The sequence below is a fragment of the Lithobates pipiens genome, unplaced genomic scaffold, assembly GCF_037356315.1.
Source record: "Lithobates pipiens isolate NorthernLeopardFrog02 unplaced genomic scaffold, aLitPip1_a1.2 Scaffold_167, whole genome shotgun sequence".
In the NCBI taxonomy this organism is placed as follows: domain Eukaryota; kingdom Metazoa; phylum Chordata; class Amphibia; order Anura; family Ranidae; genus Lithobates; species Lithobates pipiens.
Window position 1 is genome coordinate 511,489 of NW_027507753.1, and position 25,551 is coordinate 537,039.

Consider the following 25,551-nt stretch of genomic DNA (forward strand, 5'->3'; position numbering starts at 1 on the left):
GGGGACAGGGAACACTACAGTGGGGGGAAGGAGTGTGTGTGTGTGTATGTGTGTGTGTGTATAGGGGACAGGGGGCATTGTATGGGGGGTAGAGGACACTACAGTGTGGGGTGTGTGTAGGGGACAAGGGGCATTGCATGGGGGGCAGAGGACACTACAATGGGGGGATGGGTGTGTGTAGGGGGCAGGAGACATTCCATTGGGGGGTGACACTAAAGTGGGGGGAAGTGAAGGAGACAAAGGACATTGCTTTTGGGGGGGCAGAGGACATTACAGTGGGGGCAGAGGACATTACAGTGGGGGTGTGTGAAGGGGACAGAGGATGCTGTTTTGGAGGGCACAGGAGGGACAACAGTAGGAGGGGCAGAGGACTCTACTGCAGGGTTGAGGGGGCAGAGGACACTATAGTTGGGGTGTTATTTGAAAGGGAGCAGGACACTGCTATGGGGTAGTAGACAACATTATTGTATAGGGGCAAAGGTCCCTACTATGGGAGGAGGGAAGGAAAACTATTGTGTGGGAGGTAAGGCTGAGCTGCCGGGCACTGAACAGGCTGCATTGATGGGCACTGAACAGGCTGCATTGATGGGCACTGAACAGGCTGCATTGATGGGCACTGGACAGGCTGCATTGATGGGCACTGGACAGGCTGCATTGATGGGCACTGGACAGACTGAGCTGATGGGCACTGGACAGACTGAGCTGATGGGCACTGGACAGGCTGCACCGATGGGCACTGGACAGGCTACACCGATGGGCACTGGTGAGGATGAGCTGATGGGCACTGGCAAGTATAATACACTCTTGAAATGTGCTTTAAAATGCACGGTTTTCCCTTTTGTGAACAAGAAAATAATAACGTTATGTGGTTGGGCTGGTATAATAATGCTATGAGGCTGGTATGAAATGATGTCCAGAAATTCCAAAAATAACATATATATCATACAATCATTACATAAACACGCACCCCATACACTGCATATATCATTTGAGGAAAATATGCTTATAAAATAGTTACTATTTGCCAATAAAAAATAAATATGTCCCCAGATTTCATTTTAAAAATGTGGTCACCTTAATCTAAGCGAGACAATCTTTATGACTTAAACTATAAATCTCTTTTATAATTTGTGAACTCTGAAACATTCCTGGTTCAGGCAGACGGCATTATTAAAAAAATGTATACCCTCCATGGTTTTAGTTCAGTAAGATCTTTTTTTTGTGTGATATACATGGGCTGACTCCCCAGCCGGGATCAGATACAATATCCTCACTAGGCTTAAATCTTTGGGAGGGGCAAGCTTACCCCATTTGGGTTACTATCACAAGGCAATACACCTTACCAGTACTTTTGGACTGGTTTCATAATTCTAGACGTAATACAGGACTTTTTCTAGTCCTGTAGTACGTGTTGTATGTCACCGCGCTCTAAATGATCGGAATTTGGTGTGACTGTGTGTAGGCAAGACAGCTTGAGCAAAATTCCATCGGAAAACCATCAGAGCTTTTTCTGATGAGAATTCCGATTGTGTGTAGGTGCCATTAGAGTTTGGGACCATTTACTTCTAATCTTTCCGCTGCTCTCTTATGTGAGTGCTGAATTCTATTTGATACACTTTTGAGACCTGCACCTGCACCAGATTGGTATTGTTATATGATTGGTGGGAGGAGGTATTCCCCTCACGTCCTGCCCTCTATATGATTTGTGATTTTAGTTTTTGTAGTGGTTCTTTCACTCTGGTCATTTCTTTGTAATTATTGCTATACTCTGATAAAAATATATTGTTTAAAAAAAATGATTGATGGGGCCTCACCTTGTTAGATCTGTCCATACATCCTCCAATCAGATTGTTTGTTCCTTCCCGACAATGAAGAGAGCTCAAATTATTCCTAGAAAGGTGAAGAGTCCGATCACAGAAGATTCTGGAAGAGAAAACCTGGAAACACGGCACTGGCCGCGTCCAACTCCTTCTTATACTATGAAGAGCAGAAGGGCGCAAATAAGGTTTTCTGCCTTGGAGGTGGGAGGGGACGGGATTTTTAACAACATAACACACCTTCCCCTGTATAGACTGTTCAGAGGTCATTTATCTCTATCTCTGCGTGTGTCCACATTCCTCATCCTGTATAATGAGCTGAACAACTCTCACCCAAAGTCTTGTCATATATCATACAATTTTCTTATTCCACTTCCTTTAGATTTACTGTCAGAGCTATGATTGGCCAATCGTGGCTCAGGGGCTAAGTCCATGCTTCAAACTATATAATTACATGGCAGCCATATGTAGTGTATTAATGTGGAGACTGGAGAGAGATTAGGTAGGTTAGTTAGTGGATAGAGCGTGCAAGCAGTGTTTATATATATATATATATACAGTATATATATATATATACAGTATATATATATATATATATATATATACACACATAATGCAGTGCAGGCAGTGTACAGTATATAATGCAGTGTACAGTATTTAATACAGTGGAGGCAGCGTACAGTGTGTACAGTATATAATATACTTCAGGTTGTGTACAGTACATAATACAGTTCAGTCGGTTTACAGTATAAAATACAGTGCAGGCGGTGTACAGTATATAATATAGTGCAGGCACTTAACAGTATAAAATACAGTGCAGGCGGTGTACAGTATAAAATACAGTGCAGGCGGTGTACAGTATAAAATACAGTGCAGGCGGTGTACAGTATAAAATACAGTGCAGTCGGTGTACAGTAGATAGTTTTTTCTTTGTTTCTTGTTATATACTCTGCACTAATATTTTACAAAGAGTTTACACAGAAGTGGTTGTTGGTGAACAATTACATTTCACATATATACTGCAAATATGCAAAAGACACTTATAGAAATGTCAATAAGGGTGCTAGAAAAATGTCAGAAATAGCAATAGTTCTCAAATTAGGGCACTGCAGTAACTTTGTCTGTCCAGATTTCCCAAGATTTATCAAACAATGTACAAGAGAGGGTGTTGATGATCAATAGGCATTCAAACAAGTGATTTTGTTGGACTATCAATTTTACATCTGTCAGATGTGATGGCTTTCCAGTTGCAAAGCACCAAATTGCGAGCAGCTATTAGTATGTGAATGATGACCGCTCTAAAAGGATGAAGGCACTTCTCTATCCCTATGTGAAGTATGGCTAAAGCAGGGTTAGGGGTGAAATAATGATGGATAATGGGTAATTGATGAGATCAGTTGGAATACCTGTGATTAGTTGGATAGCTAACCCTAAAAGCCCAAGAGAAGGAGAATGGCATAAACAAATTCTTCAAAGGGAAACCTTATGGATTGAATGTCTTTCCGTGACATATGCTCCAGGTATAAATGAAACACAATCTTATAAGCCATTCCTATTGTCAGCAGTGATGTGGGCGCATGCACGGTAACCTGTGGCTGGTCTGGGTGATGTCACCGCCGGTGTTGGGGATGACGCGTGTCTGGTCGGGACGTATATACACATGGACATGGCGGTGTTCAGACGGAGACAGCTCCACTCTGTCTGGACGCACAAGGATGGCTGGTTTATCTGTTATATCCACCATTACTAGGTATGCTTGGAGTTTTTCCATTCCACTTTTATTGCTGTCTTTTGTGTGGCTATGGGGGTTTCTTGATCGTTGCGTTACTACCACTGTGGACTATTTTTTCTTTTTTCAGCTTTGAGGCTCTTTGACCCTTACAGGACCCTGGAGCTTATGCTGGATGTACAATAAGGATAGTTTATATTAGACTATTCTTTGAAGCTATGTGGCATTACCCTATGTTGGCCATTTGAAGGGCCTTGAGATTGGCTCTACTGTCCAGTAGGGATGAGCCGAACACCCCACCACATGGTTTGGTTCGCGGCAGAACATGCAAACTGACAAAAAGTTTGTGTGAACAACGTTAAAGTCTATGGGACCCGAACGTGAAAAATCAAGTGCTAATTTTAAAGGCTAATATGCAAGTTACTGTCCTAAAAAGTGTTTGGGGACCCGGGTCCTGCCCCAGGGGACATGGATCAATGCAAAAAAAGTTTTAAAAGCGGTGGTTTATTCTGGAGCACTGATTTTAATAATGCTTAAAGTGAAACAATAAAAGTGTAATATTCCTTTAAATATCGTGCCTGGGGGGTGTCTATAGTATGTCTGTAAAATGAAGCATTTTTGCCATGTTTAGAACAGTCCCTGCAGCAAAATGACATTTTTAAAAGAATAAAAGTCATTTAAAACTGCTTGCGGCTGTCATTTTGGGTCCCGGCAATATAGATGAAAATCATTGAGAAAAATGGCATGGGTCCCCCCCAGCCCAATACCAGGCCTTTTGGGTCTGGTATGGACATTAAGGGGAACCCCACACCCAAAAAAAAAAAAAAAGGCATGGGGCCCCTTATATACTCTGAACAACAGTATACAGGTGGTTCCCTGGGTTAAAAACAATATGGGGACTGTAGGTTTGTTCTTTAGTTGAATCTGTTTGTAATTTGGAACAGGTACATGTTGTAAGTGTAGCTCCAGCCAAAAAATCTATTTTTAAGTTTTTTGGCTAACATAAGGAAGGGTTATCACCCCTGTAACATTTGTTTTGCTGTATGTGCCCCTGTTCAGAAGATTTCCTCACTTTCTTGGAATTTGCAAACTTGGGGGTTTTAGGGAAACAAGGATTGGTAATAACTCAGTGGAGGAGACACGTTTTTCCCATATCAACTCTAAGCCCTTGTACATACGGTCAGATATTCCGATGGAATGTGTCCGATCGGACCGTTTTGTCATATATTCCGACTGTGTGTGGTCTAAATCGGACTGTTTACGACGGAGTATCCGACGGACCAAGTTTTCCAACTTGTTGGTAAAGTTTTCTGACAAAATACTCTGATTGGACATACTCCAATCATGGGTAGAGAATTCCGATCGGACAAAGTGCCACGCATGCTCAGATCAAATTCCTACACCAAAACTATTGGCTACTAGCGTGAACGTAGTCCCGTCGTAACGAAATAACGGAAAATCTGACGTGATTACGACAACTTTGTCCGACCATGTGTATGCAACAGTTTTGGACAAAATCCGTTGTCGGAATCTCCGACCGTGTGTACAAGGGCTTACAGGAGAGAATTTCCCTTCCTAGGGGTAGATTTCCTCTCAGTTCCTGTTGTCTCCCTCAGTTTGTAAGTAGGAGATGTTTGTAAGTCAGATGTTTGAAAATAGGGGACCGCCTGTATATACTATACGGCCTGCCCTTGATCCATCCTGCTCACATAGCTGTTTCTCTAGCTGTATACTCTGCATGATTCTTTGTCCCTGTGGACTTTGGTGGTAACCCAGTTACCCTTTGTGGATCCCTGTCCACTTTAACCATTAATCTAGGGGCTGAGTATAGGCGGAACCGCACCTTCGGTTCATATATAGTGCTCCTCTTGCGCTGGGAATTTTTGAGGGTCTCTTACCCGTCATTCCCTTACTTAATTTAAAGCCCATAATGACTGGCCAGTCTTCTCTACATGTGCCTATACACTTTTGCCTCCAAACTACTTTATCTAGCAGATGTACTACATATACCTGTGAACAGCATTATTCTTCCCTTTCTTATCTCTAACACTCCAATGGACAGTAGACAGTGACAACATAACATATAACCACCAATCAATACAGTTCGATTAAGGGGAGTAAAATAGGTACCCTTTGTGCCGAAAATGCCTTACCGATCAAGGAAGTCTGATAACTCAAATGTAAGCAAAAGGCTTACCTCAGGCGGCTGATTATCAGAAATTCCCGGATCGTCTCAAGCTCCTCGTTTCGGTTACTCAGGGTCACCTGATAACCCCTCCTGGCTGGCTCGACCACCTGAAATGGATATTTTGATGAAAGGCAACTCCTATCCTCATATTGATTTAGTGGTTCCAAATTAATAACTACTGCAGTAGGGAACAGACAAAAAAGATACTCTCAGCATCTTTCCAAATAACCGTTCTCCTTTATTATGACGCATTTGAAGGTTTTTATACACATGATTACTTAGGTATCACATTAATATTACAATTGTATGTTTATGGTAACAAGGGGCGTTACATAGGCAGGCTAATTCTAATCAGGACTCTAAAGAATGCAAAACGTACTGAAAACATTATTAGTGCTGTGTGCACAGTGAGGGCATTGTGCAATACATATAAAATAGAATACAATTATATACAGAACCTACAAATTTCCATTACAACTCTGCACAAAATTGGGCCTTATGCCGCGTACACATGATCAGACTTTCCGGCAGATTGGTCCGGTGGACAATCTGCCGGACTTTGCAGCGCAGATGGCGGTGGAAGGACGAGATTGACCTTCCAGGTCACAGTATGTGAGGGCATGTGTGGAACCATGGCAGGAGGCGGAGCTTCGGGGGTGAGACAGGCACTACAACAGAGGGACTCCACGGCCCCCAGGACCTCTATGCCTGGGGGGCTGATGACACCACCGGTCCTGGTCTAGGATGACAGGTGGGAAGGCGAGCTGACAGTGTGCGAGGAGGAACCGCAGGAATGCGAGCCAGCGATGGAGGCAAGCAAGGCGGCTGTTGGGGTTCCAGTCAGCCTGGTAGGTCAAATAATGTCTAAATGTTTTTCTTTGAAGTTGCATTGCAGGATTTGTTGGGGGTTGAAAAGGGGGGTGCAATGTCGGCGGCAGTTGCTCCTCCGGGAACAGAGGTGGTGGATGCTGGCCCACAAGTGGCGGGCAGTGCGCCTGCCAGTTTGGGGACAGTGGTGCAGTGGTGGGGTTGTCAGGTAATGGTAGGATGGAGATGGTAAGGATTGCAGATGCAAAAAAATAAAAATAAAATGTGAGATGTGCGGGTTCTTTGAGGGTCCCCTGGGAACACAATTAAATAGGAATTCCGGGATATAATTTGAAAAGGTAAGTGTGTGGATCTTCTCATTATGGCCCCCTTTAAAAAAGGGGGGATTTACATTTTAAGTGTATAGGGTCATGCAGGAAGATTAAGGGAAAATGGATAAAGGTAAGAGGAGGTACCGATTGATTTTGTGGAAGGCGGTCGCCATTATGCGATTGTCATGGGGGAAGAACCCAAACATGGTTTGGCATTGTCCTGTTATATGTAGGCCAGTGGTAGGTGCACATGTTAAAAAGAAGGATCTGATTGGCTATGGGATGATGAGCAGTTTAGACCGTGCAGGTCGGTATGGCCGTCTCTTAATGGGGATCAAAGATGCTTCTGGATGCGGTTTCTGTAGTAGTAGAGGCCCCCGAAGCAGTTCCTTTGGGGGGGTATACCCCCCTCTGGACGGTCGGCCGAAAAGGAAGGGGGTGGGTTGGCAGTGCAATGTGAGCTCCTGTCAGTTCAGTGGTTTTTGATGTTAAACACGAGTGTTAAAAGGGTGGGGGGACCCATCCATTCTGTCGTGGCTTCATGTGAGGACAATGTACAGACGAGCCTAGTCACACAAGGGATGACTTTTGGAAGGGGGTGAAAAGGTTGCAGCCTTTCATAAGTAGATACCCGGATAAGGAAATGGCGAGGCTAATTGCCTCCGGGGTTTTTAATGGTGTCTACAGCGGGGGTGGTGCCTGAGAAGGAACCAAACAAGTTTTGCCTCGTTTCCTCACTGATCTGTCAAAAAAAAAAAAAAAAAAGTTCTGGCATAATCCGATGCGGTGCACTGTGTCCGATACTTCACGTACACAGCTATAAGGTGGGTTAGGTGTGACGGAAAAGGGGCGCCTATGGAGAACTAGGAATCCGTGTTCCACTTGCTTACAGTTTATTAGGAGAGCTTTGGCTGCTGGATAGATGCTGGCAAGAGGAGTTTTTTACTTGGAACGATGCCGGCCCATGGGTTGCTCAATTTAGTGGGCCATGGTTATATGTTTAGGTAATTGCTGGAGTGGGGGGGTAGAGACGTGTCGGTCCCTGATTCAATCATACATGGCTTGGACTTTTTTTTTGTGTGTTGGGCCGCCTTCCTCCGATGTGTGTGCGATTATACATTGCAGCACATTGCAGGTAGGTTCATTAGTGCCATTGGCTGCAAAACACAGGGGGACGATGAGGGATATTGTACTATTTTGTTCTGGCATTGTAATTGTTTCAGGGGTTACGGAGGGTCATCTGCCGGTGACCAAGTTGGAGGTACTATAGAAGGGGGTGTGGGAGGTCCAGGGATGGCGTGAGGTACAGTTGAGGACTTTGTTGCTGGGTAAGTTCAATTTCACCTGCCGGTTTTATGCAGATGAGTGGGTTTTGGCCGGCGGCTGCCGTCTGCTACAATGGGGGTTTCAAGCCCTGGCTAATTTAGACAGTAAAATGCGGAACATAGGGAGGGTTAGAAGGTTTGGTACGAGTTCTTGGCCACATATAACGGACAATAGGTGGATGCCAGGTCGATGGGAAAAGAGGTCACGAACACGGCGGGGTAAACAGGTTTGGGGGAAATTTTTTCTTTCAGGGGCAATAGAGTGAGGAAATTTGGCCCCAATTTTGTTGGGTGGAAGTGGGGTGTTCATTCGTAAACGTGTGCTATTGGAATTTTCCAGTGGTTCCGGCTATGGAGCTGGGGTAAGGGTCATGCAGGAACCTGACACGGAGTTGAATTGTGATTATGTGGGTGTGGTTTACGTGGTCAACCACATGTCCGCGTTGTCACAACTGGTCATACTGCGGCTACGCCATTTTGTGTTGCGTTAGGTGCAGTTGAACATTTTCTATATGCTATTCATCTTGCAGGCTTCGGAAACCTGGGGGGCTTACTCCTTGCATCTATTTTCGGTGGGAGTTAGCTGGCCACAGAGGGGGAGGAGTTCCCTACACGGGCTGGGTATGGGAGATGGCATTGGAGTCACCACGGGAGGTAACAGGGCGGTCAGCCAGTGAGTCCACATGGGTGGCTTACGTGAAGATATGAAAAGAAGGGTGGGTTGTTTGGTGCAGGAGTCTGAGGTCAAACATGGCTATGTGGGGGTAAGGTTGTTGGTGATACTGTGGTTCCAGGAACTTGGTAAACGGGGTCGGTATCTGCCATTGAGCGGAAACTGGTGGGTTTTTGGCTTTTGTTTAACCTGCGGTGCAGAGTGGATTAAAAAAAAAAAAGTTTGGGTTGGACAATTACAAAAAAAAATAATAAAAAAATGATCAAAGGGTTAGAGGGGCGGAGATGCTGCTGTTTGTTACCAGGATTCAGGGTAATAAAAAAAAGGGATAAAACGGTTAGGGAGTTTCTAGGGTTTGGAACAGATGGTATGGGGGGCAGTTCATGTGGCACAAGGCTGGGAAGTATTGGTCGAGGTTCCAGTTCGGGTCGGTGTTCTGAAAATGCCACTGGGACGCAAGGTTAGATGGTGCAGAATACGCTTCACACTCCTTCCACATCGGGGAGGCTATAGAAGCTGCCAGATATGGGTTGGATGAGGCGGCGGTAAGGAGGAATGGTAGGTGGGAAGCAAAGCGATTACACACTTACCTATGCCTTCATGTGGTGGTGGAATAAATAATAAAAAAAATAAAATAAAAAAATAAAACACGAGTGGGGGAGTAGTCTGTACATACAAGCTGTGTCGTTTGTGGAATGGGGTACATTGGTTTACTTTAAAGTTGGTGCTGCCTTTGTTTGGCGGTTTTTTCGTCCAGATGGAGGACTTATACGCCTTGTCTGGATTTTCTTTGTTATCTGTATGTTTGTTGGGGGGGGGGGCAGGAGAGCAGATGCGAGATCGGTTGGCAGACAGTTGGGTAGTTAGAGGAGGGAGGCATGTGTTCACTGGCTAGGTGTATGGGGGTTGAGGTGCAGCAAGGTGATATAGGAAATGAAACGTTAGGCACGGCGGGATAAACCGCCGGCTGTCTGGGTTATGCATGCAAGGGGTAATGCTTTTGGTTTCGAATGATCAAGGAGCTGATCTCGGACGTTAAGTCAGATATTTTACGACTTCGTACAGTTGTCTAACACTCAGGTGGTGGGGAGGTTGTGGCTTAGGATGGGGGGCCTGGTGATCAGGCAAGTAGAGGTGGAAACTAATGTGGGCTTGTAACTGAGGGTGTTAGAATACACCTCTAGGTAGGGGGGGTTGTTTTCTGGGTTCTGGAGCTGCAAGATGGGATCCAGCGGGCCCGGGGGTGTGGGGGAGCCCTTAAGGGTAAGGTGTCATCCTTGCGGGCTGTGGCAGTGTTTTGTTGGTCTTTGACGGTGGCAGTAAACATATGTGATGGAAAGGTATGGGGGGCTCATCGGTAGTATAAGGTAAAGGTTAGCTGGAATACTATAATGGCTGCACCGCGGGAAGGGGGTTGTCTATGAGCTGATTATCCGCTGGAGGCCTATCACGTGGAAAAAGGTCCCACAGAGTATTGGTGGAATGTGTGTTGGAGTTCGGGGGGCCGTCAAAGACCAACAGACTGAAGTTAAACAAGTTGTTGTTACGGAGGTGATATTTTGGTATATATTTGATATTGGAGTTATTTATATGGTGTCAATAATAAATAGGCTGCTATGGCCATTTATACTCCAAAATGAAGGTGTGGTCTCATCATTTTAGAAGGGTAAGAAATGGGGATGTTGGAGTACAAGTGGTATAGCAGTAAGAGGCAGGTTGGGTACCTCTGAACTACACTGGTCATGCAGTGGACATGCATACTTATATAGCATAAGGGGCGGGGTCACGGTGGTGCCCTGAACCAAATTTGAAAGCCGCGGAACACCATTTAAAAGTCTATGGGAGAAATCAAAAGTGCTAATTGTAAACGTTAATATGCAAGTTATTGTCATAAAAAGTGTTTGGGGACCCGGGACCTGCCCCAGGGGACATGTATCAATGCAAAAAAAGTTTTAAAAAATTTAAAATGTTTTCAGGAGCAGTGATTTTAATAATGCTTAAAGTGAAACAATAAAAGTGAAATATTCCTTTAAATTTCGTACCGGGGGGGGGGGTCTATAGTATGCCTGTAAAGTAGCACATGTTTCCCATGTTTAGAATAGTCTGAGAAAAAGATTACGCTTCTAAAGGAAAAAAGTTGTTTAAAATTACTAGTGGTAGCGCCGGCTATAATGAATTGTTGGGTCTCTGCAATACACATAACATTCATTGAAAAAAGTGGAAAAGTGGCCTGGGATTCCCCCACAGTGCATTACCAGGCCCTTTGGGTCTGGTATGAATATTAAGGGGAACCCTGAACCAAAATTAAAAACAAAATGCATGGGGGGTCCCCTAAAAATCCATACAAGACCTTTACTTGAGCACGCAACCTGGCAGGCCGTAGGAAAGGAGGGGAGGGATGAGAGAGCCCCCCTCCTGAACTGTACCAGGCCACATGCCCTCAACGTGGGGAGGATGTCCCCATGTTGACAGGGACAAGGGCCTCATCCCCACAACCCTTGCCTGGTTGTTGTGGGGGTATGCGGGCGGGGGGCCTTATTGAAATTTTCGGAAGCCCCCTTTAACAAGGGGACCCCCAGATCATGGCCCATCATGTGAAATGGTAATGGGGTACAAATGTACCCCCTACCATTTCACAAAAAAAGTGTTAAAAAAGACAATAGCCTTCTCCCGCTGTGTGACGCACTGGGTGACCCTGCCCCTCTCTGACACCGCAGGGAAAGCCATAGGAAATTCCTTGTGTGTCACAGGGGCGGGGTCACCGGGTGGCTCTGCTCTCAGTAATAAAAGAACTGTCAGAAGAACAGAAGCGCCATTGGGGCGGATCATCCGGAGAACGGGGGAAGAAGCCACAGAGGGAGATGCTGGATGAAAACACTGGAGGAAGAAAGCAGAGGAAGAAGGGGGGAAAAACAAGATGGAGGAAGAAAACCAAATGAAGACCAGAAGTAGATGGAATAAGAAGCGGGGAAAGAAGGAGACATTAATAAAGGAATTGTCAAAAAACAGCTATTGTCTTTTTTAACATTTTTGATACTTTATTTGTGAAATGGTAGGGGTTAGAGGTCGACCGATATGGGTTTTTCTCTGGCCGATGCCGATTCCGATATTTAGAAATCATGGCGGCCGATAGCCGATATATGATGCAGATTTTTTTGGGCCGATATGTTAGGCCGATTTTATTTTATTTTTTTTTTCCTTTTTTATTTTTTATTTTTTTTAATCCCCCTTGATCTAACACACCTTTCCCATTGGGGCGTTTTTCAGGCGCTTTTGGGCTAAAAATAGCGCCTGTAAAGTGCCTGCAAAATGGCTCCCCTGCAGTCTGTGTGAAAGACAGAGTGCTTTCACACTGAGGTGATGCACTGGCAGGATCTTAAAAAAAAAAGTCCTGCAAGCAGCACGTTTGGAGTGATGTATACCGCTCCTCCACCACTCCTGCCCATTGATATGAATGGGCACCACTGCCGAAGCGCATGCAATGCGATTTGGCAGCAGTGCTTCATGGGCGCATTTAACCTCTTCCTTGGCCGCTAGCTGGGTTATATGTGCCCCACTAGCAGCCAAATAGCACTGCTAAAATGATGGTAAAGAGCCGCTAAAACTTGCGTTTTACCATCAACGCCTCCCCGCTCCAGTGTGAAAGCAGTCTTCATAAGTGATACAGAAAATTTCTTACATTTAAACATTTATTAAACAAAACAAACCTCCGATCAGTTTACTTGTATGTATGATTTAGATAAAAAAAAAAAAAACCTATATATTAAATAAAAACAGTTAGTCAAAACTTTTGGACGAAAAAAAAAATGGGCTAACTTTACTGTTTTTATTTTATTTTTATATTTTAAATAGTGTATTTTTTTCCCAAAAAAATAGCATTTGAAAGACCTCTGTGCAAATGCCGTGTGACATAAAATATTGCAACAACCGCTATTTTATTCCCTAGGATCTCTGCTAAAAAATATATATATAATTTTTGGGGGGTCTAAGTGATTTTCTGGCAGAAAATACAGGATTTTCACTTGTAAGCAACAAGTGTCAGAAAAGATTAAGGCCTCATACACACGGACGTTTTTACAGCCGCTTTTTTGAGCTTTTTTTGCAGCTTAAAAACGGCTGTCCATGTTAGTCTATGGCTTCATGCCCACCTAGGCGTTTTTGAGCTGCAAATGGCATAGGCGTTTTTAAGCTGTAAAAAAAAAACCAGAACCAGTGCGTTCCGTGGCGCGGAGCTAGAGCTGTAAAAACGCGAATCGCGGGAAAACGCGCAAAAACGCGCAACATATTTTCTTTGTTTTCTGAGTGCTATAGCCAAGAGATGTGTTTCTTAAAAAACGCTACTTAACACTAACGCTAAAAAACGTGCAAAAACGCCAATGCAAAACGCGGTAAAAATCACGTTTTTAACGACGATTTTTCCAGGCGTCGGAGCTAGCTTTGCAGCCAGTTTTTTAAAACGTCCGTGTGCATGAGCACTTAGTCTTTAAATGGTTAAACTGAGAACTTCTACACACAGAGATGATTTCATTCATTCAAGTGTAAACATTGTATCTTTCTGTTCTTTTCTTGGCAGCCTGCCCAGAGAGGAGGAAAGACGTTTCTATGACAACTCAGGCAACTTACACTGACTTCTATTACAGAAGTCATTTCAAAGTCCCGCTGTAGTTCTAAATCGGCTTTTTATCAGCACAATCGGCCGATGCCAATTATTTAAAAAACGGCAAATATTGGCCGATATATCGGTCGACCTCTAGTAGGGGTACATTTCTAACCCATTACCATTTCACACGGGGGGATCTGGGAGTCCCCTTGTTAAAGGGGGCTTCCAGATTCCGATAAGCCCCCCATCCGCATACCCCCACAACCACCGGGCAAGGGTTGTGGGGATGAGGCCCTTGTCCCCATCAACATGAGGACATCCTCCCCATGTTGAGGGCATGTGGCCTGGTACAGTTCAGGGGGCGCTCTCTCACCCCCCCTTTTCCTGCAGCCTCCCAGGTTGCGTGCTCAGATAAGGGTCTAATATGGATTTTGAGGGGGACCCCACCCCATTTTTTTTAATTGTGGCGATGGGTTCCCCTTAATATCCATACCATATCTGAAGGGTCTGTTATGAAATTTAGGAGGACCCCCATGCATTTAGTTTTTTTACATTTTGGTTTGGGGTTCCCCTTAATATTCATACCAGACCCAAAAGGGCCTCGTAATGCACTGTGGAGGGAATCCTAGGCCGTTTTTTTTCCAATGACTTTTATGCGTATTGCAGAGACCCGATAATTCATTCATAGCCGGCGCTACCGCTAGTACTTTTAAATGACTTTTTCCTTCAGAAATTTCATTTTTTTTCTCAGACTGTTCTAAACACGGGAAACATGCGCCCCTTTACAGGCATACTATAGACATCCCCAGGTAAGAAATTTAAAGGAATATTACACTTTTATTGTTTCACTTTAAGCATTATTAAAATCGCTGCTCCCGAAAAAAGTCAGCTTTTAAAACTTTTTTGCATTGATCCATGTCCCCTGGGGCAGGACCCGGGTCTCCAAACACTTTTTAGGACAATATCTTGCATATTAGCCTTTAAAATTAGCATTTTTGATTATTCATGTCCGTGTCCCATAGACTTTAATGGTGTTCACGTGTTCAAACAAATTTTTTGCCTGTTCGCATGTTCTGGTGCGAACCAAACAGGGCGGTGTTCAGCCCATTCCTAGTCAAATCCCTTGAAGGGCCTATATCCTTTTCTATATCTAGCCAGAGAGGTTCATTGTGAATGTGATCATTAAACCAATATCTGAGCTGGTCTAGTCTGACTGACTGCTCTGAGATAGTCATAGATATCGACCAAGCCTGCACCTCCCACACATTTATGCACAGAACGTGAAAGTGAATATCTTGCTCTTTTATTGTTCCAGAGAAATTTCCACATGAGACTCGACAGGGTATGGAGAATTTGAGAAGGTATGGGAATAGGAAGTGTGCAATAGACATGTGCATTCGTTTTTGTTTTGACAAACGATAACGAAAGTGCAGAATCCGAAAAACGAAAGATCCGACATAAATGCTTTTTTTTCGTTTTCGTTGTTACAACAGTTTGATATAGAATAGGAGATTCGACGTGACCGTTCGATATAGATAGGAGATTCGACGTGACTCTGACAATAACAATCTGTCTATTGAACCTTTGGTCGAATGTGCCTAAGCCCACGTACACACGGTCGGAAAATTTGGCAACCAAATCCGTCGTATTTTGCCCGTCTGATTTAGTCCGACAGATTGTGTCCGAAACTGTTACATACACACGGTCGGGCCAAGTTGTCTGATTTCGCACGTGGCCAAGAACGCGGTGACGTAAGCCGTGTATGGCGGGACTAGAAAAAGGAAGTTCAGCTCCACATCCATCACCCTTTGGGCTCCTTCCACTGATCTCGTGTGTATCGCGTGTTAGTAGAAGTTTGGTGAGAGACGATTCGCGCTTTTCAGATTTGTGATTCAGATCGCTACAGCTCTTCAGTTTGTGCTTGTCGGTGCGTACCTGATAATCAGTGCGTGCAGTCATTAAGTATTTGTTGATCATTGTGGACTATATCTTGGTATAGTACGCTTTGAAAGGCAATTATTATTGTCTGCTTGCTTCTGCTATTCAGGTCGTTCTTTCAGGCCTTGCTGTTTATCGGTGCTTTCTGGTGTCCGTTCTGACCAGCCGACCGTTTTCAAATCATGTTTCCTCTACATACTCGTCGTAGAGTTTCTGCTGTGCAGGGCTTCTTGTTGGGGTTGCTACTTTGACACAAGCCCGATCCATGAACAGGGAGGGGAGGCGTTTGTGGACCAAGAATTGGTTGCGCCAGCGTGACCAGTTCTCGCACATGCCTTTGCTCCGTGAGATCCAGGAGAATAATCCTGATGATTTCAGGAATTATCTCCGGATGACGGACCCCGTTTTTCACCGTCTGTTGGCTTTGCTGACCCCTTATATCACCAGGCAGGATACCTGCATGCGGCAAGCCATCACTCCGGAGCAGAGGCTCATCGCCACGTTGCGCTACTTGGCGACTGGGAGAAGCCTTCAGGACCTCAAGTTCTCTACAGGCATCTCCCCCCAGACTCTGGGGATCATTATTCCAGAGACCTGTTCTGCCATCATTCAGGTCCTGCAGAAGGACTATATGAAGGTAAGTTTTATCCTTTATCACATTCTATGTATTTCATGATTGCTAATGTCTTTCATTTCTTTCCTCATTCCCTAATTACCATCATTGCAATATGCTCTAATTTAGATGCTCTGCCCCTTTGTCCTCAGGCATATTTGCCTCAGTAACTTCCCCACCATGCTCTTCTTGGCCCATAAAACTATAGTTTAGTCACTTAACAATGTCTTTTGGCAGCTCCATAGTATTGCTTTCCCCTAAACACCCCCTAAAATGTCTACAAATGTGCAAATGTGATGTGTGTGTGCTTCAATTCATGCAGAGTGTTTTTTTTTTTTTTTTTTTTCTTTTTTTGGGGGGGGGTTGTGCCAAACTCATTATGAACCCCCCCTCCTCCCAACTGCTAGGCCAGCTGATAGCAATCCTCTATCTGTTGACTTTACCAAACCCAATACACACTATACCTACCTTTTTTGATGCTCACATTTATGGATGAATTCACCTAAGCATGTAGTGTAAGGGCCTGCCTCAATACTTTAACTTTTTTTTTTTTTTGCTTTTAACCTATTATCTGGATATGTAATAGCAGAATGTCAAAAAGTGCTTCCATTTTGATTAATTTTTTGTATTATGACACTTCTTACCTGTCCGGTGGGCTGCCAATAGTGTAACTAAGGAGGGGCTTCCCAAAGTATCACATATTATTTGGGCATTCAGCTCTCAATCAAGTGGAGAGGGTTACCTGTCCTAAACATCCCCCCTCATTTTTTAGCAAGGGCCCATCAGATTGGGGGGGGGGGGGGGGGTGATGACTCTCATAAGGGGACATTAGACTTTAGGCTTTAAATACTCAGTTCACAAAATGTTTAACTAATTTTGTCACAAAATGTTTGTGTCCTAATCTGCTTGGAATGTTGATTGGTCAAACTAATAATTTTTGTTCTTGTTTCAATCCACAGTGTCCTTCAACGCCACAGGAATGGCAGACTGTGGCCTCCCACTTTGCCAGTCGTTGTGACTTTCCCAACTGTGGAGGAGCAATAGATGGGAAGCACGTCCGCATCGTCCCACCACCCAACTCGGGTCATACTATTTTAACTATAAGGGGGTTTCATAGTATCGTGATGTTGGCGGTGGTGTCTGCGACATATGAGTTTTTGTATGTGGACGTGGGGCAAAATGGACGGATGGTGGAGTGTTCTCACGGACGGAGTTCTACTGGCGTCTCCAGAGTGGCAGTCTGGGCTTGCCACCCCCAGAGGAGAATCAGGAAGGACTCCCGTTCGTCTTTGTCGCGGATGAGGCGATGAGGCGTTTGCCCTGGGAAACCATCTGATGCGGCCTTTCCCCATGAGGACCCTCACCCCAGAGCAGAGGATTTTTAATTTCCGCCTGTCCAGAGCCCGAAGAGTGGTGGAGAACACCTTTGGAATACTGGCCAGCCGGTTCCGCCTTTTTCTTACGCCTATCCACATGGCAGAATACAAACTGAATCACATAGTGCTGGCGTGCTGTGTTCTGCACAATTATTTGAAAAAAATTTCTGCGAACTATGCGGTCTCAGTTGGCCAACAAGAAGCAGACTTGATGGACAATGCAGATAACCTCACGGGCCTTCAACATGCTCATCCTGGCTTGCCCCCCCAAAGCGCCCATGAGGTTAGAACACAATACATGGACTACTTTGTGGGTAGGGGGGCCATTGATATGCCAGACAATGTCTGAGCGGCATTTTAAAATTAAATTTTTATCTGAAACTCCTTCATTTACTGCTTGGCTTGGTTTTATGTGTCTCCTAGGTATAATTAGGTTTGATCAAGTTGTGCCTTTTTTACTAACAGTGCAAACCCAAGTTCTGTGCGAGATGAGGGGACAGTCTCTTCTTCTGCTGATGTTATTATGTTGTGGGTCTGCTACACACGCACCTTCTTTTTGTTAACTAATGTATGTAGTGCATTACTGACCAAAATCGTGCTCATTTTCAGCACCATGGCAGGAAAATGGCATGATTGACCAAATTTACACATCACTGTGGGTGTTTTTTTAGTAAAGGCACATCCACTATGCACTACAAGTGCACTGCAAAAGTACACCTGAAACTGCCCTGGGAGTGCAAAGTGGAGTTGCCTTTAGTAAATCGCACTCTTCTCAGCACAAACTTAAATTGTACTCCAAATACATTTTTGGTGCCATGAAAAAAAAGCCACACATTGTTGCTAATTGAACTGTTTAATCCAACCACATTCACATGTGCGTTTTTGAAAAGGTTTGTACAGCCAACCTAGAAATTGTGTTTTTTCAAAACTGAGTTTCTTGAAAATTTGGTTTAATTATTGTTTTGGTGTAAACAGGCATATATCTAACTGTAAAATACAGAACACAGGAACATACAAAGGTCCACTTTGAAAAGTGAAGACAATATCAGACATGAGTATGGCCTGATCTTGCCTTCATCACATGGGATGTCACCCCTGAAAAATCCAAATTTGGAAGATGCACACAGTGTGTCAACATGTGCTATATCCCATCATGGGGGATCAATGTACATGTTTTGGGGCTGCAACCCCTTCATCTCAGACACTAAACACAAAACACATACATTGATCCCCCATGATGGGAGATAATGCATGTTTCCACACTCTGTGCATCTTCCAAATATCGAAGTTGGAGAACTACAACATTTTGGTATTAAAATTAAAAAAATAAGACCCTATCTACTTTGGGGTGTTTCACACTCTCCCCAAAACATCAATGATGTTTTTCAAATTTAAATTACCATCATTGATGTTTTGCAGGATATGTTCCCAATACCCATTGCACCCCATTATCTCCCTGATCTGGGCACTTTCACTGGTAAAACGGAAATCTTCTTCCACATCACCTATAAAACAAAACAAAAAAAATATGTAATTTAAATATGGTGACATACATTGATGAGCTTACCGGAAGCTGTGTTCTCCGACACTCACCTGTTGTGGTGACAATTTGCACAACCTGCACGATCTCTCCTTCCTGCTCCTCTGTTTGTTCTTTTGGAAGATGTCCTTCTTTGTGAGGGGTGGGGTCCCTGGTGTCCTCATACTTGCCGAGTCTTCTCTCCCCTATGAGATTTGTAAAAATTAAATAATTATCACACAGAGGGCAGAATTAACAATATGAAACATTGTTTGGAAGTGTTGTTCAATTGTTTATTTTGGCCGAGCTTCAAGGTCATAACATTATTGGGGACACTGTGTTCAGCTGGAATACTTATCTGCAGAACGATGTTTCCTACGAACGAATGAAACCATGAACTTGAAAGTGGCCATTTTAAAATGCACAACATGAACTCAAAGCACATGGAGCAGTATGCAAGCAATAATAATCATATGAACACACAACAACTACTTACTTTTGTCCAGAACACGCTTGATACTTATGTACTGCTCGTGCTCCCTCAGTTTCAGGTCTGACCAGCATTTTCTCAGTTGATCCATGGATCGGTGTACCCAAAAATTAGGCAGAAGACACTTCACAACTTTCTCCATGATTTTGGCCTTTCTGATATTTGGGTTTGGGTAAGGTCCATATTTCCCATCATAGTCGGTCATGTTCAATATGTCGACCATCTCCAACATCTCTCCAAAAGACATATTTGCGGCCTTAAATCTTGTCTTCCTGGATCGGGACGTTTCAGGCTCCGGCCTTTCCTCACCCTCCTCCTCGTTTAGTGTAATTATTAGTGCGCACCTGTGTTCTCTCCGCCATGTGCTCTCCCCACTGCGCTGGAAGCGAAGGGGCGGGGAATAGTCTGGAAAGAACGTCAGGGGCAGGCGGAGTTGCACGCATGCACACTGTATATAAAACGTAACACGCGTGTGTCGCCTGTACGATCTGTGAACAGAGGGAGAAGCTGAGGCAACAAAGGTACAATTTTGAACTTGGCACATCACTAGGCTACACTGCTTCTAGATTGAGTACTGCATTAGTGGAGTTTAGCCTGACATTAGTGTTTTGTGTTGTGTCTTGCAGACATGGACGGCTTTAATGACTACAGCTTCCTCCCTCTATTCATCGATAAATATCGAGACCTGCCAGTCCTGTGGCAAAACACCCATCCTTTCTACAGTAGCAGAGCAAAGAGGCAGGCAGCAATAATGGAACTGGTTGAGTTTGTGAAGCCAGTGGTCCCCAGGGCAGATGAGAAATATATCAAAAAGAAAATTGGGGCCTGCTGGAGATACTTTCAAACTATTGACAGGTATCGGGCTCTGATGAGCTAATATGCGACTCCACGTGACACTTTCTAAGCGTCCGGAGGAACGAACCTGGTATTCACCCCTGTTCTCTAGGTGATAGGGTGCTCCCATCCCTACCCAAGGGATGAGTTTGGGAGATCACATGTCGCTCCCAATCATCCACCAGAGGATTTTACAAGGAGCGCTCTCCCTATGCTCAATTTTCAGAATCGATAATAGGCCGATCTCACATAACGCAGAGCGGAGACCAAGGAGGCATTCTCCGTCCCCACTACCCCTTTTGAGATTCCCCCTTCTTAATATCACTCCCCTGATCCCCCCACGCCCCTAATCTACTAACCTAACCCCCCCCTGCACCCCCCCCATCCTCTATATATATCACAATCCACTGGTTATTTTCTGGATGCCCAAAACAAGGCATCTGGGTCTACTCTATTGCATATTTAAGCAGACTTGTTATACAAGATACTCATCCAAATGCTCTGATAGGTAGGAGCTACCATTAACATCTGCTCCATGACACGGACCCAGACACATTATTATTGGGAAATACTTACCTTGGGTCTATCTCGGTATGGTTTGTACAGAATATCTAACACCTACTTTTCGACTATACCTCCCAATTTTCGCTTGAGAAACTTCTTGTCCTAATTAATGAAAAATGGATGCGACTCTCCTACAGTATGTACTGGCTTGGATTTATCTTTATGTACACTTTATGTTATTTGGACAAATGTATGACACCTCTGTTAATGTAACTGACTTACGTTTCTTTAATAAAATCTTTTTTGAAAAAAAAAAAAAAAGAAAATTGGGAACCTCAGGAGTACATATCTGAAGGAAAGGAATAAGGTGGTGAAGTCCATGAAATCAGGAAATTCAGCAGCTGACGTTTATGTTCCCACCCTGTGGTATTATGACAGGATGAATTTTCTGTCAGACCAGGCTGAGGCCAGAGAGTCTCTCTCTACTCTTCCTTCCACGCGTCCTATGCTCCATTCCACACCCGCTGAGTCTTCCGATGCCCAACCTGGGCCTTCCACTCAGGAAGAACTGGGGGAGCCCAGCTTGAGACAGGTATAGTATTGTTGTACATATTTGTGGAGTCAAAATGAATGATGTTAACTTGATTTTTGCTCCCTAATTGGTGAGTTTTGAAAGTGTTTCACATATCAATAGACAGTAGTGGCCAAAACCTTTGGGACAAGAAAGAAAAATGCTGGGCTCAGAATGATAGTCTTTTCTATTGGTTACCAATTTGCAACATTGTTGATGTGAAAATTGTGTGTGTTTGATGAACCAAAAACTCAAACGATGTCCCTTTTTCATACACAGGAAGAACTCAGCCAGGACCAGGAGGGTGTGGAAAGTGGCAGCCAGGAGGAGGTGGGGGTAAGCGGCAGCCAGGCGGTGGGCAGCCAAAGGAGCCTCACCGAATGCCAGGTCCCTCCCCTCCGCCTTCCACGTAGAAGGACGAGAAAGGGGGGGAATGTTGAGGAGTCGGCCCTGAGGCTGATTGGTGAGGCTTCTGCGGCACTACAAGCAAAACCAACACACCAAGAGGCCTTGGCCGCCTTGATTGTGTGCAAGCTTGAGAAAATGGAGCAGGGGCAACAGATCTGGTGTGAGCAGGTTATTCTTCAAACCCTCAACACGGGTCTGTTGTACCAAATGACACGAGAATCACACTTGTCATTTGGCCCATGCCCCTGCTCCTCCTCCTCCTCCTTCTGCCACACCTCCAGCACCACAGCCACAGCCTGGAAGGAAGCGTGGAAGGAAGACCAGAGAGTGATGACCTGGGTTCAGTCTGGTCTGACAGAAGGTTCATCCTGTTGTAGTACCACAGCCTGGGAACATAGATGTCATCTGCTGCTGTTCCTGGTTTCATGGACTTCAGGACCAGACTGTTCTCCCTCAGATATGTACTCCTCAGGTCACCAATTTTTGATTTGAAATAGTTGATGTGTGCCCTGGGGGCCAAAGGCTTCACGAATCTCCCCAGTTTCAACATTGCTGCCTCCCTCTTTATCTGTTACTGACACTGAAATAAAGGTATTTTTTGTTGGGATGAAATACTTGCGTATGTGTTTTCCTTCCAAAAGGCCAGTTTATTTGTGAGCAGGCTGGTACATTTCCATAAAACAAAGTGAAATAAATACTAAGGGGTACCAACACTAAACAACCTCCTGCAGATTAAAAAAGAAAAACAAAATCTCAAAAATCAAATAATGTTGTTGTTGTAAGTTTACACCAAAATAGAAAAAAAAAATAAGGAGAAATGAGCAAAGTGTCTTTAAAGGAGATTTTTAGGGAATCCCCCCCAAAAAAAACAAAAAATCACAAAAAAACAAAAAAAACAAATCAAACATTGTGTAGATGTGACACAAACTAAAATTGTATTGCTGAAATGGTTAAAAAAGAGTAATGAAATCCGTTCGGGAGCAGTGTGTGTGACTATGAGCATCAAAAGAAGTTGGTTCTTGCAGCATTGTAAAGAACAAGAGAATGCGCTGGATGAATGATTTTTTAACATTGCAGTGTGACGAATGTGCTATATCGCTAACAAGCAGTAGTTTTACCTGGACGAGCGATTCCGTGTCGGAATTTGAATGTGAGCATGCGTGGCACTTGGTCCGATGAAAATGCTCTACACATGATCGGATTAGGTCCGTCCGGGCCAGTTGGTCGGGAAATATTTCCAACATGTTGGAAAATTGGGTCGGACGGAGATTCGGACAGAATCAGTCCGATGCATACCACACACAGTTGGATTATCTGACGACATGGTCCGATAAGACTCATTCCGACAGATTCTCCGACCGTGTGTACAAGGGCTAAGGTTTTTTTACCTCTATTAGTCCAAGATTAGTTAGAAAAGCTTTGACAGAGAGTCAATATTCGACATAGAGAGAACAGATTCAACAGAGAGAAAAGATTCTGGAATTGGGTGGGTGAAGTAAAATTAAAAAAATAATGATGATGATGAATGTTATCGGCTGATTGTAACCAAAGACGAGGAGCAGTAAAATAGCCAGAACTAACAGTACACGTGTACAGCCAACTTACATTCACTTACGATTTGCTAGCAGAGAGAGACACACGCACTGAATTATTTCAGAAGACAGTCAATCTTAGCCAGTCCGTTTTTGTTCCTGAATCATTTAGCAATCAAGCATAAGCACAGCAGCAGAACAATAGTGAAGCAAGCTACAGTTGAACTTAGCTTTTTCCTAAAAATCTGATGCTATAGTGTTAGTGTGAGAACCTTAGTGATTCTAGTGTTGCTGTGATAGCCTCAGAGGCTGCCTGTGTTGTGTTGGGATTTATTAGACTTGTTACCTGTCTGATCATCAGTGATCGCTATCACCAGTCCACCAGTTTCTGTTTGAATGAGTATATAATATATATACAGAAACATCAATGTAACCGTTCTACTGGAAACGCGAAGGGAGGTAGTGGTCGTGGACGCGGTCGCGGTGGACGCCTTGCTAAAAAAAGCGACAAGGTCTCTGCTACTAGTGTCTCTGACACTTCTGCCACCACAAACATGCTGTCCACAACAGTGGGTGCCACCAGCAAAGCTAGTTCCACCACCATCACCAGTTCTACTAGGAGTTTTCCTGCCAGACCACCATCTGCTGCCACTTCCACTGCCAGTGCAGTGCTTCCTTCTACTTCTACAGGTGTTATGGCTTCTTATTTTTATGGGATAGGCAAGAAACCTAGTATAAAACACGTGGAGTTGCCTGTACACTCACAACCACCAATCACACAGCCAGTGCCACTGCCCAGCTCCCAAAAGAAGCAATTGAGGGAGACAGCAGCAGAGACAGAGTGTGAGGCCGCGTACACACGCGGGGACTGTTCGCCCAACTTTGTCCGTCAAACAGTTTCAGCGGACAGTCCGCTCAAAATTAGCATGAAGGAACTTGCCCACACACGACGAACGAACAGTCCGCTGAAACTTGCGTGATGACGTGAACGGCACGTACGACGGGACGAAAAATTTGACGTCCTATACACTGCAATGCAACCTTCGGCGTGTAAATCCTTTCTGAGCATGCGCGGAACTTAGTTTGTCGAACAAGCCTACACACGAGGGGACTGTCCGCTGAGCGGACAGTTTTTCGGAAATTCCGAAAAACTTTGTTCAGCAGACTGTTCGCTGAAACTGTCCGCTGAAAGCCCACACACAAGCGGACTGTCCGCCGAAACACTGTTCAGCGGACAAAGTTGGGCGAACAGTCCCCGCATGTGTACGCGGCCTCAGACTTTTTTGTCATTGGCCCAAGAGAATGATTCTGAATGTGATGCTCCTCTTTCCCCAACCACTGCAGACGTTTTATACACTCTTACCCCACAAGAGTTACAGCAAGACGTAGAGCACGTGCAAGAGGAATATTCTTTGAGGAGTAGGACAGGTAGCAGTCCACTTTTTTCATCTGCTGCTAACTGCCCTTCTCCCTCTGTTATTATGGAGGAAGAATCCTGTGATAACACCGACCTCCCCAGCACCCCTGCAATTAGCACTAGTTCACCAAGTGTAACTGTAGTGGCAACAGCTTCCACCACTGGTGTGGTACCTGCTGCAGCTATATCAGCCCATACTACTACTACTAGTGATCAGGGTAAAGGGGCTGCATCCCGCCGCAGCGATGTGTGGAAATACTCCCAAACATTGAAAGGCGGGTTCTTTGCAAAGTGCAAGTTGTGTGGGAAGCAAGTCAGCAGGGGTAAAAAGTTGGGACATTTAACCAACGCTGGTATGAACCTTCATCTCAAAAATCACCACAGTTCTAGTTTACTGCGGGCAGAGGCAGAAAAAGATGGTAGCGCAGGAAGCAACATAACAGACTGACTGTACTGGTGGTACCTCCTCAACCACACCACAGACTCAGAGCACAGCCCATAGAGAGGGTTCAATTAGGACAAACCGTCCACATGCAGTAGTTCCACTGCAGGCCCAATCAGGCTCCTCATCCTCCCAAGGACATTATCAGCCCACCCTAGACAGTTTTGTTGGCTTTAGTTCCAAGGGCATGTCAAAACAGCAGACCAACAAGATCACCCGCCTCATTGGCCAATTCATTGCTGTTGGAGGAGCCTCTTTTCGCATGATCGAAGGCCATTTAAACAGCTGATGCATGCCGTTGCTCCATGATACGTTGTTCCTGCATGAACAACTTTCAGCAGAAAGATTGTTCCAGCACTATGCCATTCGTGTGTTGCATTATTAAAGAAAAAAATGGCCAAAGCTGAGGGTGAGACAATTCATTTGACCACTGATT

General features: G+C 44.5%; 2 protein-coding genes across 2 annotated transcripts in view; one reads left to right on the forward strand and one right to left on the reverse strand.

The window, feature by feature from the left end:
- LOC143986527 (NACHT, LRR and PYD domains-containing protein 3-like) overlaps positions 1-1,997 on the reverse strand; it is a 214,361-nt gene extending 212,364 nt beyond the window's left edge. Inside the window, exon 1 of the mRNA XM_077484885.1 lies at positions 1,815-1,997. The gene's annotated coding sequence lies outside the window, so the exon portion shown is untranslated. The remainder of the gene's footprint in view (positions 1-1,814) is intronic.
- The window catches only part of LOC143986526 (NACHT, LRR and PYD domains-containing protein 3-like), a 262,440-nt gene that overhangs the window by 14,123 nt on the left and 222,766 nt on the right, over positions 1-25,551 (forward strand). The window lies entirely within an intron of this gene.